Source organism: Microcaecilia unicolor, chromosome 1, assembly GCF_901765095.1.
Source record: "Microcaecilia unicolor chromosome 1, aMicUni1.1, whole genome shotgun sequence".
NCBI lineage: Eukaryota > Metazoa > Chordata > Amphibia > Gymnophiona > Siphonopidae > Microcaecilia > Microcaecilia unicolor.
Genome location: NC_044031.1, coordinates 228,170,315 through 228,192,897, shown reverse-complemented (window position 1 = coordinate 228,192,897; position 22,583 = coordinate 228,170,315). Strand labels below are relative to the sequence as shown.

Here is a 22,583-nt window from a genome sequence, read left to right as displayed (position 1 = left end):
TGGTTACTAATATACCCAGTCTAAAGAAGCCCTACATTGCTTGTCATGAGAAAGAGGAAGAAGGACAGTGGGGAGGGGAAAGAAACAGTAAGAAAAGAAATGAGAGAAAAGATGATTTCTGTAGAGATAAGGATAGACAATCCCTCATAGTCATATTTGTAATAAGGACAAAGCTTCCGGTATCAAACGCACAGAAGCCTTTTATGATCTGGACTTAGCTTCTTTGGGGCTGGGTTGTTCTGACTGATAACTCATTTTATGAAAGCAAATGTTGAGCTCTAACTCTATAGTGCTGGATATATAGAACCTTTCTTGTACTGCTGACCTTATCTGTCATACCCCTTTGATATATGAATATAAAAGCAGTAATCCTGCTCGGGGCTAGTCAGCTGCTCTCCGAGTTTCCTATCTACCCTAGTACAACAATGCATCACAGGGCAGTTTATAATCAATATATAAAACCAATACATAAAAGAAAAGAGAAAGGGATGCCAAAACTAATGGGAAAGGGACAATCATACACTCAGAGAAGAGAGGGGGAAAAAAAAGAGAGTAGGTCGGCCTAAAAGAAGGTCAGTGGACCCTAACTACCTTGCTACAGGCTGCCGCAACATCACCAAAGGCATTTTAGAAGAGGTGGGTTTTGAGATTTTCATCCAGCTAAACCTACCGAGTGTTGCTCGGTATAAGGCTGATATTCAAAAGGATTTATGCAGTTAATTTGGGTATTAACCTTATAAGCTCAGGGGTGTCAAACTGCAATCTTGGAGGGCCATGAACCTTTCTGGTGTTCAGATGTCCCTAATTAATATTCATACAAATCATCATCTGAGTATCTCTATTTCAATCTAATTATAATATAAATTGTTATCCATTAAGTAACTACTTTACTCTTTATAATTTCTTAAATGTCTTTATTGAAAACTTTCAACATTAAAATAATATAAAATGTTGTATATCTTCTAAATATTGACCTCACACTTCTTCTCATTCTCACCATTCATTCTTCCATTCAACCACATGGGTACAAACAGCTACAGAGCTCTTTTAACCACTGATACTTCTATTATCTATTCCCATAAGCCTATTCCACTATTCATATACAATTAATACACTTTTTCTTTCAGCAACGATCTCATATGAACGTCCATCATATCTCAGTTGTTATACATTATTGCCCACTTATCTCCATTGTTTTATTCCAGTGATTGTGATCCACATGAATATCTCCATACCTTGTGTCCAAATCTTATCCGATGCAATCTTCTTGATACAGAAGTAACCAATGCACTGTTCCCTCAGTTCAGTTCTTCTCATAAAATCGCAGGCAAATATGCTACTTGAAACACCGTCAAAACCTACGCAAATCTGTGTTTTGTTGGATGCGTCATCAGGGGTTTTAACTGAAAAGTGCAGAACAATATTACTCACAACACGCTAACTTTATTCCCAATCCTATCTAACTCACCTCAAAAAAAATATTTTTTATACAAATATTTCATATCTTGTAGTTTTAAACCATTTTCTCGGATGCACTACCAGAGCGAACTTCCAACCGGTATTGGGAGCAATGGTGCCACTGAAATTTACGCTGTGCATACGCAGAACCCTTTCTCATACATTTTTAAACCCTGGTTGAATAAGTCACATTCTACAGTCTCGCCCATTCCACTTCTTTATTTAATCCTAAGGGGGTCACTGTTTTCCACTCAAAAATTAACCTTTGTTCTGTTTCAAACAGTTTTGTGTATTATATTACCCCCCATTTGTACATCAAATTGAATCAACACTACAAATTTCAAAGTTCCCTAATCCAATGTTCTACTAAGGGAGTTTCAATTTTTTGCAATTTAATATTGCTTAAATGTTGAGCTAATCTATGCTTGATTTTTTTGACCATCTACCCTATATATGGTAGCCTCAGAGAGTGGTTCACAGAGCATTTAACAGAGCTTATAATGTGCATCATCCATGGTTACTCCAGACGGTGAAAAAATCTCAGGAATCTAGAGTAACATGTGTCTTACCTTCTGTTTCTTCCTCGAATAAGGTTAGACACATTATAAAAAAAACATTGGCCAATATTAAATCTACATCCAGGTTTTCAGGTATTGCCCCAATTTACATACCAACAGGGGCAGGTATTTAAGTAAAGGTATTGAAGTAGGTCATACAAAATGTAAAGGATTTATATATTGTATGCATGCCATAGAAACACAATGGGTTGTGGTTCTGAACCAGCAAAAGGAACGAAAATTGTATTTAAGGTCAAGAACAAACTGTGAATCATCCTTTGTGATATATTCTATTCAGTGTCCATGTGGGTTAATGTATATAGGGCAGATGTGACCCTTTGAGAATTACCCCCATAAAGTGCAGGCCTAAGACAAACCCTCCCAATAGGGAAGTCAGCAGTAGTATAGGCCTGCTTAGAAAGGTACATTTTCAATGCTATACAGTATTATATTAAATCTTGCATGTGTCATAACTGATGTTGTAAAGCATTCCACAACTGTGGAGTTTAACAGGAAACTGCCCAATTTCTTGTCACCTGTGTTCTAGTCATTACCAATTAAGATAGCACATAAATATTCTTAGACCAAGCATTAATAAACACTCAGGAGTCGAATTTTGGGAAAGCTTAAAGATCATCACCAAAATTTTGTATCTAATACAATACTCAATGCGAAACCAATGAAGTCACATCAGAGGCAGAATGACATGCTCCAGTTTGGGAACACCCATAACTATTTCCAATACAGTATTCATCACAAACTGTAATGGTTGAAGCATAGAAGCTGGTAAGCCAAAGAATACAATAATACTGTAGTTTAGGCAAAGCACCGGCACAGTATGAAAGTCACAATCATCTAATATGGAGCACAAAGACACAAGACATTCATCTTGTAAAATACTGTGCACACAACCTTATTAATATGGGATCTCATTATAAAGGTACAAATCAAGGCCTCTCCCTCCCCCCACCCCAATTCACAAGTCCCTGTTTTACAGTTATTGCATTGTGTTGTACCATCAAGACTGATAGTAGAACATAGAACTTCTCATGTGATGAAAAGGGCCTCAATTTTCTTATCATTTAAGATCAGTCCACGTGCTTTCTCAACCAGTATTCAAAGCTTCTAGAACAATGAAGAATAGAAATCTATGTTTATAGACTCTAGTTATTACTGGGCAAAAATGTTCTGTTGAATTTTCACGAATTTCAGAGATGAAGAGTACTCTCTCCAGATCCCCTGTATGCAAGGGTGGAGATACAATGATTACAGTTATCATCATAGACTGTGATTAATTTAACAGTAACATTTATAATATGAGATAAATTAGAAATAAGACGTAGTTATAAATGACTTAATGGAGGGAAAATATATATATGGCATGTGAATATGATACTATCGTTGATTAATCAATTTTATTTATTTAAAAATTTCTAGTCTGCATACAACTAGACAGATCACAAATCAACATATAGAATAAAAACAGTAAAACAATAACAAACACTAAATTATACAATATTCAAAATACAAATAAATCAGGCCCATGCATGTACAAACAATATGTCTTTAGTAACTTACTGAATTGAACCCTGCTGCTATACAGTCTCAAGTAACCCAGTAATTAGTTCCAGATTTGTGGACCCGCTGTTGAGAATGTAATATTCCTTGTATTAGCATATGCCACAGTTTGCAAAAACTTCAAATTTTCAGACCTCAAGCATCTGATGGGTTGGTATTCCTGAATTACATCTTTAAGATATCAAGAAGCACAATCAGAGTACAGTGCTCTGTGTAGCAACCGTACTACCTTGTACTATACTCGAGCATGAACTGGCAACCAGTGCAAAGAGCATAAGATTGGAAAAATATGCTCAAACCTGGACACACCCACCAACAATCAGGCGGAGTTATTTTGTATCACCTGCAATGTCTGTATCTTTGATTTTGACAAACCCAAATACAGTGCAGTGCAGGAGTCGATACGTTTGTACCATAGATCGAAAATCACATTGTTCCAACACAGGTAGCAACTTTGCTAACAAATGAAGTTGAAAAAATGCCGACTGAACCAACTGCAATATTTGATCCTTCATAGTCAGTAAAGGGTCCAAAATCATACCTAACACACATATACATTCCTTTACTGGCAACACGTGGAGGGGCATTTTCGAAAGGTCGTCCAAGTTTGAATTAGGACGTCTTCATGAAGTCGTCCAAAATCAGGTAGGTATAATCAGAAAATAGTATGGACGTCCTTAGACATTTCATTATTGCAGTGTGAAACGTTCAAATCAGGGACGTCCAAAGTATAGTAAAAAAGGACGCCCATCTTCCAGAACCACCAAAGGATGTCCCCAAGACAAATGTTAGCAAATACATTCACTGTACTTGCCAATTTGTCATATGGACGTCCTTCAGCGGTTCTACGAGAAAGACGCCCTTATTATTATACTTTGGATTTCTCTGATGTACCTGGTTGTTCCACAAGTACAGTGCATGTAGATGCAGACATCCAGGTACGGGAAATATAAGGAACATTCATAAGTGCAAAGTATAGTAACAAGGGCGTGTTTCTTGCAGAACTGCCGAAGGACGTCCATCTTACTAGGCCCGCCAAAGGACAGCGGGACTGTAAGAGGGACATCCTTCGGCAGTTCTGTGAGAAACATCCTTTTTACTGTATTTATCACTATGAATTTTCCTTATATTTCCCGTACCTGGATGTCCGCAACTATATGCACTGTACTTGCGGAACATGCAGCTATGGGAAATATAAGGAACATACACATTTTATTTTGTGTATATGAAGATGTTTGCGCACTTGATAATGATCCATATAAGGAAGGCTCCACACGTTTGAACACATACTCATCCAGATAAGGCCCCACACGCGTGACGATGGTCCATGCACATCATGGACGTCCACGTGCTGACCCGTCCATATAAGGGATGGTCGTCCATATATGGAACTGTGCATGTAAGGACGTCCATCACGCATGGACATCCATATAAGGCAATGCATGTTTTCCAACGGTTATTCACTGAGATGGCGCTCCGAAGAGAACCTAATTTTAGCACCGCTAAGGCCCTGCTTTTGGTGCACTTCTGTCTGCGGCACCATCGCAGTTTATTTCTGCACCATCACCACCTGCCCCCCAGGACTGTCTCTATACGAGCCTGGAGTCATATAAGAGACAGGTTTGCAAAGGTAACTGTTTGTCCCCCTCCCCCCGGGTCCTGGCCTATCAGGTCCTCCACATATAAGAGCTCCCTCAACAATGTAAGCACTAACTGTAGTCTGGATTCAAGGGTAATCAGTATGTGCACATGCACATTCATTAATAGAATCAATGTACTAGAAAGGAAAAACATTCTCACTTCCCAACAATACTGTACTCTCTGTCCTCACGTCCACCTCAATGACATCACCTGTACCAATGTCATGTTCCCCCCCCCCCCCCCCCCCCCCCTCCTCATCATCAGTGTTATGTGTCTCTACAATTTGGCTGCCAAATGATTTTATGTTGTGATGGCAAGAAGGGCCACCCCCTGACTCCTGGTGTACGAACTTGTATCTTACAGACGTTTTGGCATTAGGAGGGACCTCAAGTCCCAGAGGTGAAGGTTCCAGCGCGTACGGCGGGACCACCCTGATATAATCAGGAGTGTGCGATGGCGCCTCAGGGCTCGACGTAAGTATTATAAACAGGGCACCTGTACTCATTTGTAAATGTATTTATTTAATAATGCAAATGTTGTGTACAATATCAGTTTCCATGTGGCTAATAGGCAACTAGTAAGTCATAACACCTCTGTCCCAGATCAAGGCCTGAGGTTGCAGCTACCCTCCCATGAGTGTGGCTGTAACTTCCAACTAACCTCCTCTGAGATGAATGAGATGACATGCCTTACTTCTGTATCCACCTTTCTGGGGTGGATACTGTTTCATGGTATTCTTGCCTGATGTCCTGCTCTGAGTGGATGTCATAGCATGATTTGAAAGTAATGTAAAGAAATAGTGCTTCCACCCCCTCCCCCCCCCAAAAAAAATGGTCATCCAACCATAGTCACAACTCAAAATGCTAACATGCTGCTGAGGAATGAGTGTGCCCTGCTAACATACCTTGTGTACCTCTTTTTCAGACCAGCTTCCAGGGTTCCCTGTCATGTCATCTCATGCATCTCACACCCTATGTGTATAGCCCAGGGCTCACCACTGACCCCACCTTTCCCCATTCCTGCCTCATCTCAGCCAGCCAGCTCCTGCACTATGCAAGCCATGTTGAATGTGCTGATCTCAAGGACAATCCTTTTACATACACAGGGTGGTAACAGCAGCAGGAGCAGGAGGAGGCTGAGAAGGCGGAGGTGGCAGCGACAGCAAAAGGGCCAGATCCCTGGCATAATATGCCGCCCCTTGAGGGGGATGAGAAGGAGGGCCCAACACTACCAGCCCTCTCCTCATCATCACCAGCCCCATCCCCAGCACCATTCTCATCCCCATCACCAGTCCCATCAGCCCTGCACCTCCTGCAGCAACTGGTGCATACCCAAAACCAGTTGCTGCAAAAGGTGTCAGCGATGCGGCAGGTGAATGAGCAGCACTTCAGGGCACAGAGGCTGCTCCTGGTGCTGCTCGTTAGCCTGCTGCAAAGGACACGGCCTCCCTTGAGAGACTTAAAAAATATATATATATTTGTAAATAAGTACATAAGTATTGCCATACTGGGAAAGACCAAAGGTCCATCGAGCCCAGCATCCTGTTTCCAACAGTGGCCAATCCAGGTCACAAATACCCAGCAAGATCCCCAAAATGTACAAAACATTTTATACTGCTTATCCCAGAAATAGTGGATTTTCCCCACGTCCATTTAGTAACGGTCTATGAACTTTTCCTTTAGGAAGCTGTCCAAACCTTTTTAAAACTCCGCTAAGCTAAACACCTTTACCACATTCTCTGGCAACGAATTCCAGAGTTTAATTACACGTTGAGTGAAGAAATATTTTCTCCGATTCATTTTAAATGTACTACATTGTAGCTTCATCACATGCCCCCTAGTCCTAGTATTTTTGAAAAGCGTGAACAGACGCTTCACATCTACTCGTTCAACTCCACTCATTATTTTATAGACCTCTATCATATCTCCCCTCAGCCGCCTTTTCTCCGAGCTGAAGAGCCTTAGCCGTTAATACACGTTTCATATTTTTTGATATAATAGGGTGTGTGTCTCTACTTTGTGCACTACATATTATCAAAGGCTGGGACTGATGTGAGAGGAGGCAGCAATCTGGGTTGCATGACAGAAGAACCGTGACAGAGAAACTTTGGTACATATGTGTCATAAGTGTGGCCATACAGAAAGCCACCTATTAGAACTGCATGGCTGTATGGTAAGGGAGGGAGGCTGGGGGGGCATTTCTGTTGAGGATCAGAAATGCCCATCCAGCCTCTCTCCCCCTTACCATAGAGCCCCACAGCACAGAGTTGTAAAAATAATAGGTATGTTGTCTAGCACTAGTGATCTGCAAAGTACAAAGTTGCAGATAACCATAGGTAGTGCCTAGACTATGTTTGCTCTCTGATCAGCAGACACCCTTACCCACAACCAAGATCAGCAGACATCCTTACCCACAACCAAACCACATTGGTGAGGGCCAGGAAGGAGCTACAAACAGCTGGGTCATCTTTGTCACATTGAAGGTATCAGCAATGGTATATAGTGCTGAGGAGAAAAGGGAAAAAAACAGTAAAAGCATTAGATATATGTTTACTTCATCACAATTGCAATATAATACACCAGGTACAGAAGGGCACAGGCTAGGGGAATTATATAGGCACCGGGCTGTAGCCACCTGCAGGTTATTTAGAATAGGAACTGTAATCAGAACCCCTCTCCCTCACCATGACTTAAGGGCTCAAGGCCGTGGTAGGCATGCACCTGTGGCCACTTTGAAAATGGTTTGCAGGATAGAATTTAGAAATATTGTTGTTCCATAACTATGGAGGATTGTAGGACTGTGTTGAATAATGTGGAAAAGACATTCAGTGCATATATGCTTCCCCCCCCCCTCCCCACCCCCAGCAACCTTGAGAATGGGTGGGCACTTCATAAAAGGGGACTGGGGTGCACTAGATAAAGAAGGATGGAACCTAGCAGGGAGACAGATGAGGTGCAAAGCGGGAGAAAAACTACCAGCTGTGGATACCCCTGAACCTGGTGAAAATAGAGGTAAGATTTGAATGCATAGAACATACAGAGAATAGGGAGACCTTGACCATGAGGGATGCACACATTCATTCTCAGGGCCTCTTCTCCTCCCCCACCCCCACCCCACAGGCAGCCACAACTGAGTGTGTCCAATAGAGATCAAGACATCTGTACAATGAATTGGGTAGAAACAATCATGGCTCTCACAGTCCAGTGTATTACAGTCCACTGCTGTCCCTTGCAATCATGTTGACCGGCTGCAGTGCAAGATGCAAGAAGTGTTTGTTTAGCACCTACATAGCAGAAGGAGAAAAGGTGGCTGAGAGGTATGAGCTTACCTTGAACTTGTGGTGCCAGAAATTGCCAAAAGGAACACCAATCTGTTTGCTCAAAGGGGCCAGAGGCTGGCTGCTTCAACTAAGGAGAGAGAGTGGGGGTTAGTGAGGGACCGCATCAAACATAGCAAGCAGCTCCTGGAGGGTAGAGGTTGGAGAGTTGGTCAGATGCAGAAAATGCAGAGTATATGCTAAGCTGCCAGCTAATACCCAGTCTGAAACTTTTTGATCGGAAAGTTACACAGCCCACACACCAGTTATATTTTAAGAATTGGCAAAAGGTGCCCCCCCCCCCCAAAAAAGAAAAAAACAAACAAACAGGTGTACAAAAGCATACAGTGGCAAAAACAAGGTTTACTATAACTGAAGCTAAAATGCTTAGAAATACCACCCCATAATCTAAAGAAAAACCTCTAAAGTGCAAGCACAGAGAAAGCCAATGTAAAGAGGCGCCAATAAAGGGAATGCAAACCGGAAGAGCAGCTGAGGATGTTTATAACTTTCACCCATAATCAAAATTAGGGCGTCCAAAACACAGAGCAGCTGGGGACGTCCATAGTTCCCACCCATAAGCGAAATGAGGATGCCCAAATTGGCAGAGCAGCTGGGGACGTTTAGGGATTTTGCCCATAATCGAAATTAGGACGTCCATCTTGGGGATGCCCATCCCGCTCTTACATGGGCGTCCTTGGGATGTCCTTAGGACGTCCTTCTCAGTATTTTTGAACTTTTGCATCCCATTGTCAGAATTGCACCAAAATAGTCACCCACCCGCAAAGGTAATTTCACTGTGTCCTCTGCACTCCTTCCACAGTTCTATGTCTACCCACCTGCCTGTGTGGCTCTCTTGCACATCAGTCTCTAAAGTGCACTACTCCTCATCTCCAGCTCTGTACCATCTACATTGAGGATCTGTGATTTCCTGCTAATGCCATTCTTCATCATCTGTTTCCTGAGTCTTCACATGTGGGGCTATGTATATGAATGCTGCAAAGCAAAACTGGGTTATTTTACCCAACACACTTTCGCCCCTTTTGCTATGTGGGTGGTGACACCAGCCAGATACAGAAGCTGGTCTTAGTGGGCACCAGCTCCATAGGCTCTTGTTTACTGATTATTTACCAGTGATTGAATATTTATTTCCCTGTCAAGTTGACTTACCCAGATCTATTGTGTTAGGTGATTTTAATTTATATATAGATTGTAGTCCATCATTAGGGAGTGGCAAAGAAATTTAGATATTATGGGGTAGATACAGTGGTGTACCAAGGGGGGGGGGGTGGTGGGGCGGTCCGCCCGGGTGCACGCCGCTGGGGGGGTGCCGCGCGCCGGTCAGCGTAGTTTGTTTCCATGCTCCCTCTGCCCCGGAACAGGAAGTAACCTGTTCCAGGGCAGAGGGAGCATGGAAACGAACGACGCTGACTGGCGCGCGGCCCCCCCCCCCAGCGGCGTGCACCCGGGGGGGGTTCTTTCACCGGGGGGGGGGGGTCGTGCTGCATGGGGGGCGGGGCGCCTCGGCGATCCGCCCCGGGTGTCAGCGCCCCTCGGAACACCACTGGGTAGATATTCATGGGCACTGTTTTGAACATCACCACAGAAATGTACTGCAACTAAAAGGAATGCAACTATTAACATTTTTATTCCAATAGCTTTATTGCTATACAATTCAATCAACTTTGCTTTTGAAAATGACTGTCACTGATGCGAGTGCACTTCTGAATCGTTAATTCAGCACAGATAAAAAGGTGTCCAACAACTGCACTAGCAGTAAGTGGATTGTTCATTTTAATAAAAAGTTCCTTTTAAATCAGCCCAGGTTGCAGTATTATTGATGTTTTCTGACTGGGTCTGCAGGTTTTGATCAAGTGAATCTCTAAAACAATTGACTTCCGTATACTAAAGAATACTTTATCATCATTACTGTAATCATCTGCATTAGAAGTAGTGCTGTCTAATTCATCACTTGCATCTTCATCTTTATCTTCATTATCATCATGCTGTTTAATTACAAAGAAGGAATCATTGTCTGTTGTTATTCAAAAAATGTTTCATCTGATGGCAAACTCTGAATATCTTTGAGAACTGATGCAAGAATATCAAATGTGTGGGAACTCTTCAGTCTTAAGGCTAGACAAGCAAACTTCCTTTTCAAATACTCCATCAATCCAGTGAACAGTCACCCCGATATAAAATTTTCCATGTGGTACAGATATATATCTAGTCACCAAGAATTACAACCAGTTTCAGCTTCATCTGCACTTCAAAGTGACCCAACTCATCATTGTTTGGCTGGACACCAGTAACCAATTCAACAAACTGTATTTTTATAGGCTATATTTACTGAACAGCAAAATTTAAGAGATGGTCCACTATTTATAAGACGAAGTTTATGCTAGCAAAATCCTGTTCCCAGTTTTGCTGCTTCATTTGGTTTACTGAGGAATCATCATTTTCATCTCCTTTCTGCTTTTATTTGTTACTAACTGAAAGCATCAGATGTAACTGAGTAATAGTATTAAAAATTGGCAAAATTATTACTTCAGTAAAAGTAGCAAATGTAATCCTGTACTTCTTTACAAATAAAACTGACAAAGCTTTTACTTATATACAGTATCTAGTTATATTTTCTTGCGTAAGTCTAGTAGCGCTATAGAAATGTTTAGTAGTAGTAGTAGTAGTAGTTACTATACAACACTAGCTCCAGACCAGCAATTTAATTTCTAGCGGTTTAAATCACTTTGAATATCCACCCCATGACTGCTTGTGGTTGCAATCAATTAGTGCAGGGTCCAACCAATTTAGGGTCCCTTTCACCAAGCTGCGGCAAAAGGGGGCTGGTGCTGGCGTCAGCATGTGTTTTACATGTGCGCCAAGGCCCCTTTTTATCGCAGATGGTAAAAGGGAAGGTGTCGCTTTCCTGCAGGAAATGGCCAGCAGCAAGTAAAGCACTTGCCGCGTGGACATTTTGGGGGTCCCTTACCGCCACCCATTGAGGTGGCAGTAAGGGCTCCCGCACTAACCCAGCGGTAACCAGGCAGCGCACGGCACTGCCCATTTACCCCAGGGTACAGTCTGGCACTACAAAAAATAAATACATTTTTGTAGAGTCAGAAATGATGGCACGGTAGAAGTGGGAAGTACCGCCAGGCTGCAGCGGTACTTCCGTTATACACCGCTTAATAAAAGGAGCCCTTAGAGACACAAGCATTAAATTTAATTTTTTTTGTAGGTCAGAAGTGATATAAAGAACTTATAAGATTGATATTTAACCCCTGTTATAGTCAAAACCATTTAACCGGCTAGGAACAGCGCCTGGCTGGTTAAAAGGTACTTAGCTGTCTAAGTGCTAATATTCAGTCAGCTGTTTTGGCTGAATATTAGAGCTTTGGGGGAGATTCTATATATTGCACCTAAAAAAAAATCAGCACTGAAATCAGTGCCAACTAAGCACCTAAAGCAACGTGCATCCATTTACACCAATAAAAATGTGATGAAAATCCTGGCGTGTAGATTTACATGCACTGGGCCATATTCTATAACTGCGTGCGTAAATTTTAGAATGCCCACAAAACACTCATTTCCCCACCCATAATCGTGCCCCTTTTTGCCTGCACAAAAGTTCGAAGCACTTTGTTACAGAATATGCTTAGTGAATTGTGCACATAAATTCTAATCAGTGCCAATTAGTGCTTATTATTGCTTGTTAAGTGCAGTTAACAGCGCTCATTAGCTTGTTAAGCTTGTTAAGTTATGTGCATTGTTATAGAATCCGCACCAATTTTGTCGCAGATCTCTAGGTGCACTATATAGAATCTGGGGGAGAGCGGCTAGCTGGACGACCAGCTATGTCGTGTGACATAGCCGGTCAGCACCAATATTCAGCATCTGGCCAGCTATGTTTGGTGGCTCAGCTACCTCCTGCAGTTTGAATATCGGGCCCTTTGTTTTCAACAAAATAAATTTTTTGGAAAGGTAGAATATAAATACTTTTAAATAAGCAAAATACACATGAAACAGTTATATCTGTTTTTAATCAACTAGCTGCCAGATATTCAAAGCAATTTGACCGGGCAAGAGAGACTCCTGTCTGGTTAAATCAGTTGTGACTCCCCCACCACCACACACACACACACGCACACATATTGAATATAACCACAGACCACCCCTGCACTGTGTTGGGCAGGTCATGGGTGGAGCCTGGGAGGAGCAGGTACTTAACCAGTTAGCGGCCATATTCAAGACCATGAAAGAGTTAAGTGACTAAAGTTAGAACAGCAAAAATGCTGTCCTAACTTTAGCTGCCAAACTAACCAGACACTGACCTCAATATTGGCCAGTGCCCGGTTATCTTCTGGTAGCAGCAGCAGAGCTTCTGATTCCCTTCCCCCACCCTGGTCCTCATCCCCCCCCCCCCCGAAGAAAAATTCAGCCTTGCTATGAGCCTCCGACCCCTTAGTCCTGATCCAACCACCATCACCACCACAACCACTGGTCTTGATCATCCCTCTCTGCTTCCCAAAGACAATTTCAAGCCCAGTCTGAGCCCTCAAGCCCCCACCCTTGTAGGGCCCCTGGGGCCTACCTGAAATCTCCCTGGTGGTCTACAGGGAATGGTAGGGGCAGGAGCAATGATCACTCACTCCTGCCCATTGCAGTCCAGCCTCAAAATGGCTGCTGTTACCCCTAGAGTTTAAAAAAAAACACTGACTGCCACAGGCTGAATATCAACCAGTATATTTCTTAAGTTGTTGACTGGTTCCTAAAAGATACTGATTTCTCACAGTCATAATTCTAGAGATTACAACTGAAAAATACTGACCTAGGGACGTTTGTTTCCATAAGCTCTTGTGATCATAAAGGAGTTCTCTTTTTTAGCTTGAGAATAAAACTGATTTAAATTCCTCTACTTGTGCCTCCTCCACAACTAGTAACAAATATTATATGGGTAATATGAAGATGATGATCTAGTGTTGCTTCTTTGTTATAATTTGCAGCTTTTAGACTGTGGAGGCACAACTTCAAGTGCAATCAACTGGACATTAAAGTCTGGATTGATGGGCATTATCACTTAAGTAGATGAGTTATATTGTCGCATTCTAGCTACATATAATTTTAAATGAGTGGATAATAGAGCAGGTAATACATATTTTTTTTAATGTGCCACTACATGGCTAGTAGGCGTTTTCATTGTAAGTTGCATTCTCCTGCTGGCAATAGGAGCATTTAGCATTGTTTCCCAAATTAAATGAAGATAAAAGAAATCAGTTTTTGCAGGCCACTTGACAGAATATTTCAAGTGCTGTAATAATTTACAGCCCATTTACTATTTAATGTATTTATAGGATTTAATAGTTCTCTGGAATGTGCTTTCTTCTAGCTAAATTACTATCGCCTCATTGTGAATTAAAATAGTTAGTTGATTGATAGAGCGGTGGGTAGCTGTAAGCTGAGGAACTCTGTCAAATAGATGTGTTACTCCATTTGAATACATGTAAATAAAGCATAACGTTCAAAAGAAATAACATACTTTTTTATAACCTTCTCGCAGATCTAGTACTGTGCATTTTTGTTTTAGTCATCTACATTTTGCTTCAAGTTTATTAAATCAGAGCTTTCACAGAAAAAAATGGGGGGGGGGGGGAGGAGACAAAGATGAAGGCAAGGATCCAACATAATGAGCTTTAATAGGGGGAGAACAAAAAGGAAGTTATAATATTAGAGTGCAGGAGCATAGAGATGGATCTAAAGAAGGTCGAGGAGGAAGTGCACACAAAGTAGCACATGCTGTTTCAAGTTAGTGTGTGCTATTTTGTGTTAGTGTGCACTTAATGAAATTGCACTTGCTAAATGAAACAAAGGAGACCAAAGCACATAAAAAAAACAAAAATGAATTGAAAATATTCGGTACCTGTGGGCTTGCATTATTATTGGCCTAATGGAGACCACAATTATATATATCCTTCTAGAGTTTGCAGATGCATAATCCTCACTGGGAGCTAAAAATAAGCTGTCATTGTGGGTTACAGTCCCACCCTATCTCTGTCCTCGTTGCTGACCCTTTTACCTGCAGATGGGAGACAATTTTCAAAGACACTTTTGTCTAGTGAAAATCCCTTTAAAAAACTCCCCCTTTATTGAGTTACCCCATTGTTAATTTCGTTTCACTGGCTACCAATTTCAGCTAGAGCACAGTTTAAAATTTGTTCAATTGTATACAATATTTTAGTTGGAAATACACCTTCTTATTTGATGGATATTATTTGCTTTCCTACTAGGTTAGGTATGACCTTACAAGATGAAAGTATTTTGCATTACCTCATCTAACTCAATATCATTCTAAAAGAAATTATATGATGACAATATCATATCAAGCTGCCCAGCTTTGGAACTCTGAGTATTCACCTTTTAGGAAATATTTGAAAGCATATTTGTTTTGTGTACATTTATAATGGATAAGTAATGGTTAGTGCAGTGGACTTTGATCCTGGGGAACTGAGTTCGATTCCCACTGCAGCTCCTTGTGACTCTGGGCAAGTCACTTAACCCTCCATTGCCCCCGATACAAAATAAGTACCTGGATATATAGTAACATAGTAAATGACGGCAGAAAAAGACCTGCATGGTCCATCCAGTCTGCCCAACAAGACAAACTCATATGTGCTACTTTTTGTGTATACCCTACTTTGATTTGTACCTGTCCTCTTCAGGGCACAGACCATATAAGTCTGCCCAGCACTATCCTCGCCTCCCACCACCGGCTGGCTCTGCCACCCAATCTCGGCTAAGCTCCTTAGGATCCATTCCTTCTGAATAGGATTCCTTTATGTTTATCCCACGCGTGTTTGAATTCTGTTACCATTTTCATTTCCACCACCTCCAAGCATCCACTACTCTCTCCGTGAAAAAATACTTCCTGACATTTTTCTTGAGTCTGCCCCCCTTCAATCTCATTTCATTTCCTCTCGTTCTACTGCCTTCACACCTCCGGAAAAGGTTCATTTGCGGATTAATACTTTTCAAATATTTGAACGTCTGTATCATATCAGCCCTGTTTCTCCTTTCTTCCAGAGTATACATGTTCAGGTCATCAAGTCTCTCCTCATACGTCTTGTAACGTAAATCCCTTACCATTCTGGTAGCTTTTCTTTGCACCGCTTCAATTCTTTTTACATCCTTCACAAGGTACGGCCTCCAAAACTCAACACAATACTCTAGGTGGGGCCTCACCAATGACTTATACAGGGGCATCAACACCTCCTTTCTTCTGCTGGTCACACCTCTCGTTATACAGCCTAACAACCTTCTAGCTACCGCTTTGAATGTAGTTGCAAAAACCTCAGAAAGTCGGTATATCAAGTTCCATTTCCCTTATGATCTGCTTAGAACTGTGGTGGTAGTAGCAGAACATAAGCCTGTTTTGTAATGCAATACAGGCTCATCAGGTAGTTCTGCTAAGGCTCTGGAAGTTTCATTCACTGAGATGATGGCTTTGGGGGCCCTGGGTCAGAGTCGCTCTGGCTTAGAGGTCCCAAGATTGTATATCCTGGGATCTTGGAACCCTAGTTAAAGATCCCCTGGGAAAAACATGGGTAGCCCAGGTCTTAAGATGATTTCTTTGGGGATGTTATGAAGAAAGAAATCATTATTTTCTTAAGAGAGGGGAGAGTGTGCCCCCCCCCCCCCCCCCGCCTAAAAATGCCTAAGATTTTTCAGGGCAGTCACTAAGGTTGGGGACTTATTACTGACATTCCCATGGTAAAATCATGGAGGTTGGGCCTCAGAGTCACATTCACATTTCAGTCTATTCAAACAGTACACGCTGAAAACAAGAAACAGATAGAGCTCTGTGTTTCTGAATTAGAAATCCTTTATTTGTGCATCTGACATTCCTTATTCATATATCAACCCCCTAATTCAATAAAAGTCACAAAAATTGTTCATGCAGATTTGGGCATGCACCTAATTTGTGCATGAAATTTAATTGAATAATGAGCTAATTAGTGCCAATAATTGGCTTTGTAACAAGCAATTATTGGCACTAATTAGATTTAATTGGCATTTACACATGTAAATTAAAGTGTGGGATCCATGCCTACATTTTACGCATGAGTAAAAAGAAAGGGGTACGGAAATGGGAGGGTCATGGGTGTAACAGGAGTGTTCCTAGCATTTATGTGCGTTGTTATAGAATAAGGGGGGATATATGCCCAATTTAAGTGCATACATTTGCAATATGTTTCAGTTGGTGCAAATGTCCATGCCTAAAATTAGCGATGACACAAAAAGCAGAACAGACGAAGAAATCTATATGAAGATGAATTTATTCAATCAACAATGCCTGACACAGGCCGTGTTTTGCCCGCACATGGGCTACCTCAGGGGCAAATTATGTTGAGAACTGGATATCTCTTCACATATGTGTTGTAACTCATATGACTGCAATTATATGACAAGGGAATCCACACGATGGCTCCATGAATCCTCCTACATCATTGCACAGCATTGCACTGTATTGAGTAATAAGGAGACTGTAAATATAGAGATGCCATCAAAATGTCAAAAGAAACTATAGGGCTATGAAGTGCTCTACCCCCTCTTTTAATGTGTATGATATAAACAAAATAACAGTGAAAAGATTAGTGCAAACAGCTTTAGAATGCTGCAACATACAAGAATCTGAAAACTATGTGACAGGCCAATATGTGTATGATTCTATCTAATGAAAAAGCTTTGCGTGGTAAGGATGAGCATTAAAACTAGCGTAATACCTGTAAAATTAAAAAAAAATCATAAAAAAGGAGTGATGATGGCAGAACAAAATCCGTCATAATATGTAAATGAGCTCATGCATAGTCAGTAAGCATAAATGCCAAATACTGAAATCAGTGATGAGGGGCAGTAGGACCTATATCTATACCATAATCAGAGAAACAATAGATAAAAGCATAGACAAGTGTATTATGCATAAGAAATATGGTGTTATGTCCAATGGGAAATATATCGAAGAGTGAAGTTATTATAAGTAATAGAGTGAAATTAACAGAGACACCACTAAGTGAAGACAAATGGTAGTGCTAAGTGCTTTGTCTGTTTCTACTGCATCATGGACGGGAATCCTTCGGAAGAGGCTCATAGTTAACCTAAAAGGCAGCAGAAACGGTAGTTTAAAAGAAGTATACAAGGCGGACTGAAGACGCTACTGCAAACCAAAAAAAAAAGGATGCTAAAGTGGCAAGCAGCTATAGTGCGACAATAAGACGAAACATACCATGGGTGAACTGCTATAGTACAAATATAATGTCACCAACCATAGATAGAAAAGTCACGCATCTGCTGGCGTAGCAAGCTGTCCGAGCAATATAAATAAAAAAAAGTACAAGGAAGCCCGCCAAATTAAACGCTTGGGGTGGCGACGTGAAAAAAGACATCATGAGATGGAAACGAGCTCATGTATATGAATGTATGTAAAACTGTCAGGCTTATTTTCGAAAGAGAAGGGCACCCATCTTTCGACACAAATCGGGAGATGGGCATCCCTCTCCCAGGGTCGCCCAAATCGTCATAATCGAAAGCCGATTTTGGGCATCCTCAACTGCTTTCCGACGCGGGGACGACCAAAGTTCACGAGGGCATGTCGGAAGCGTAGCGAAGGCGGGACTGGCGCGTGCCTAACACATGGGCGTCCTTGATGGATAATAGAAAAAAGAAGGGCGTCCCTGACGAGCACTTGGGCGACTTTACTTGGTCCATTTTTTCTTACGACCAAGCCTCAAAAAGGTGCTCAAATTGACCAGATGACCACCGGAGGGAATAAGGGATGACCTCCCCTTACTCCCCCAATAGTCACTAACCCCCTCCGACCCTAAAAAAAAACACATTTTAAATATTTTTTGCCAGCCTCAAATGTCATACCCAGCTCCATGACAGCAGTATGCAGGTCCCTGGAGCAGTTTTAGTGGGTGCAGTGCACTTCAGGGAGGCAGGCCCAGGCCCATCCCCCCCTACGTATTACACTTGTGGTGGTAAATGTGAGCCCTTCAAAACCCACCGTAAACCCACTGTACCCACATGTAGGTGCCCCCCTTCGCCCCTTAGGGCTATGGTAGTGGTGTACAGTTGTGGTGAGTGTTTTTTTTTTTTGGGGGGGGGGGTTGGGGGGCTTAGCACACAAGTTAAGAGGGTTATACACCTGGGATCAATTTCTTAAGTCCACTGCAGTGCCCCCTAGGGTGCCCGGTTGGTGTCCCAGCATGTGAGGGGGACCAGTGCACTATGAATGCTGACTCCTCCCACGACCAAATGGCTTGGATTTGGTTGTTTCTGAGATGGGCGTCCTCACTTTCTATTATCACCGAAAATCGGGGACGACCATCTCTAAGGACGACCATCTCTAAGGACGACCTAAATGTTGATATTTGGGTGTCCCCGACCGTATTATCGAAACGAAAGATGGCCACCCATCTTGTTTCGATAATATGGGTTTCCCCGCCCCTTCGTGGGGATGTCCTGCGAGGACGTCCTCAGGAAAACTTGGGCGCCCCGTTCGATTATGCCCCTCTATGTAGGTCAAAAATATGTGTAGTGGTGATGTGAATTGAAATAAAAGGTTGAATAAAAATAGAAATAAGACAAAGACAAAGTAAAAATAAATAGTGAACCGGAGTGAAACCATATTATAAGCAGGTATACAGTGATGCTGTTTTGTGAAAAAAGATTAACTGGATCTGCATATTAAAGTTACTATGATAGTATCTGAACAACAATCATCTTAAATGGGATATCTATGAACATAAAATCATAATAAAAGCATAGATAAAACAAAAATGTAAAAAAAAATGAATATCTGTATATGTAAAATATGATAAAAGCATAAATGAACATAATAATACAAAAAGTATCTGTATGTATAAAATGTCTGTATGTATAAGATGTAATAAAAGCATAAATGAACATTTTAATACAGAAAGAGCCTGTTTAGTTATAGTAATAAGACATGATAATAAATATACATAAGAACAAATATCTATATGTGTAAAATGTAATATAAATATAAAATAAACATAAAGATACAAAAGGAGCCTGTACGGTTGTAATAGAGGAAATCACAGGACGATGATAAAACATGATGATAAAAGCAGAACCCAAATAATGCTATCAAGTGTGCTGGTTGAAATACAGAATGATATTAAAAATAAGATCAAGAAACAAGTTGTGTGGACATAAATAAATATCACCTAAAACTATTTAAAGGAATTATGCAATAAGCAAAAAAGGCAGAAGGACTAATAAAAACTAGTCTTTCATATTTCAAAGAAAATGAATCATTTCAATCTCTTTGTTTAAACCTGTTGGAGATACTGTGTTGAATTCAAAAGATGGGGGGTCTTTTACTAAAGCTTATCTCAAGTTGTCTGCAGCAGGACCCATAGGAATAAAATGGGTCCTGCTGCAGATAACTCGAGCTAAGCTTTAGTAAAAGACCCCCATGGTTCTTTGTTCTGTTTTCAATAAAAGACTATCAACAACACCTCCTTGCCAACTGGTTTTAATTGGTCGAATGACAAAAAATTGGATATCATCTATATTGTGCTTGGCATGCAGCCAATGTTCAACTAAAGGAGCAGATTTAACTTGTCTGTTTATACAGCTCCAATGTTCAATAATTCTTGCTGTCAACATTCTTTTGGTTTTCCCTACATATAATAGTTGGCATGGTCATGTTATAATGTAGACAACACATTTTGAGTTGCAGTTACTATGGAGGTTAAATTTATAATTTTTACCTGTAGAAGGATGAGTGAATGTATCTAATGTAAGTGAATGTTTGCAGACTGTTCAAGATCCGCATGGTGCATGCCCACTATAATTGTGATTAAGATTCTTCTTATTGCTGTCTGGTAAGGCAGAGGGTACTAGGAAGTTCCTAAGACTGGGATTTTTGGACAGAGCAAAGATAGGATTGATGTCCTTAAAGCATGGTTGTGATTGCACGATATTCCAGTGTCATTCAATGATCTTTTTAATGTCATGGCTAATTGAAGAAAAACGTAAAGAACAGACCATTTCCGGTCATCTCTTTCCTTTTACACCTGTTTTCAAACGTTCTTCTCTAACTTGTATATTTGTTCTTTGAAATCTATTGATGATTCATTTTTCCAGGTATCCCCATCTGTCTGAATCTTCTGATCAAGTCCTTGGATTTGTGTTGAAAATCATCTTGAGTTCGTAATCAGAGAAACTGGCAGTAAGGAATATATTCTTTTAAGGCTCTGTTGTGATAACTGGAGAAGTGGAGATAGCAATTCTTGTCAGTTGCATTTTAAAGGTGAGATTAGAATCAAAGCTGTTCATCCAATTTAAAAAAAGAATGAAGTTTGTCATCATCTTCTTTCCACAAAATAAAAATATCTTCAATGTACCTTTTGTACATACGAAACTCTTATTGAAAGGGATGATTGGTGAGATATGTCTTTTCAAATTTGGCCACGTAGAGGTTAGCTATATCAGGGGCCATGGAGGCTCCCATCACTGTGCCTTTAATCTGTAAATAAAAATGATCATCAAAATAAAAATAATTTTTAGTTAAGATGAGAGTTGCAAATGTCAAGATTAACCTATTAGGAATGTGCATGTCTGGTTGTCTGTTATGTAATGTTTCTTCAACGATGATGAGAGCTTCCAATTGGAGAATGTTTGTATATAGGACTTCAATATCCAAAGTCACCAACAGCAAACTGTCAAGATCTCCATCATATTTATCTAATAATGTAATAAAGTGGGAGGAGTCACAAACACAGGAGTCTATCAGAGGTACGTAAGGTTTTAGAAAATAATCAGTAAAGTCAGACAAGGGTTCCAACACACGATATCTACCTATATATGTTTTATAATGATTCTTGCATGTATTTATATTTATACTTATGTTGATGCTGTGTTTATATCATTATATTTTTATGTTGTAGACCCCTGATGAAGGTTTTTTAGCAGAAACACAGCCCATGTTGGGTCTCCTTTGGTCAGTTTACCTTTGGCAATAAACTTTTGAACCTTCTTACTTAGCTGTTTGCCTTGGTCATTGTGAACATTCCCGCTTCCACCCTTGCTGGTTTACATTGGGGAAGAAAATTTGATATGCATCATCGATGTACATTATATCAACCCCTGAGGCACTCTGATGGTGAAAAAATTAAGAAAGGGTCATTTGATGCATGAATAAAAGATTTTTAACTCAGAAATAAAGAGCTATGTATGTTTCTTCCTTTTAGTGTGCATGTGTATATTTATTTCATATTGTTATGGTACACTAGTCTCTCTTGCTTTTGGGTTCCCCCTCCCCCCTATATTCAGTGAACTACCTGCATAACTAACCAGACATAAATTGGACTTCTATTTATGGGGTCCAATATGCCTGATTAGCTATATAGGCACTGGCACTAAAAATCACCAGTGCTTGTGTAACTCCCAGCTCCACCACAACTTCACCTCCAGATTAACCCAGCACTGACCAGAGAGTGCCGCGGCCGTCAGAGCAGATATTCAGTGGCACTGTCTGGTTAGTACTGGGGCAACTGGAGGTGAAGTTGTGCTGGAGTTGGGAGTTACACAAGCATTGGCTCCATCCAAACAGAACCGTCTCTGCTAAAATGTAAAGCTTTTTTTTTAAATGGTCTTTTCATTCCATCTAGGTTGATAGTGGTTTCTCATTACTGAGTTATACTCTCCTCTTTACCTTTCCCCTTTTCCCTCTTCTCCGCCTCCTTTCCTTGCTTTCCTTATCTGTTGTACTGTCGGTTTTATTCCTCTCTCTGTGAGGTCTGCATGATCTTGTGTGTGTGGTTATTCTTTCCTGTCCAGTTTTTGCAGTTCCTTTTCCTTTTTCTTTCTGTACTCCTTTTCATTTTATATTTTGGACTAGCCATTAAGCCCGTTAAAACGGCCGAGATTTCCAGCTACCCTCCTCACCGCCGCTTCCTCCCCCCTCCGTGCCGGGCCCCCTGCACTGACCTGACAGCGCCTCTCACCTC

General features: G+C 41.0%; 1 long non-coding RNA gene across 1 annotated transcript in view; it reads right to left on the bottom strand.

Moving 5' to 3' along the window:
* LOC115460179 overlaps positions 1-22,583 on the bottom strand; it is a 54,879-nt gene that overhangs the window by 4,781 nt on the left and 27,515 nt on the right. The window contains exon 2 of the long non-coding RNA XR_003940399.1: positions 1,236-1,403. This is a non-coding gene — a long non-coding RNA (uncharacterized LOC115460179). The remainder of the gene's footprint in view (positions 1-1,235; positions 1,404-22,583) is intronic.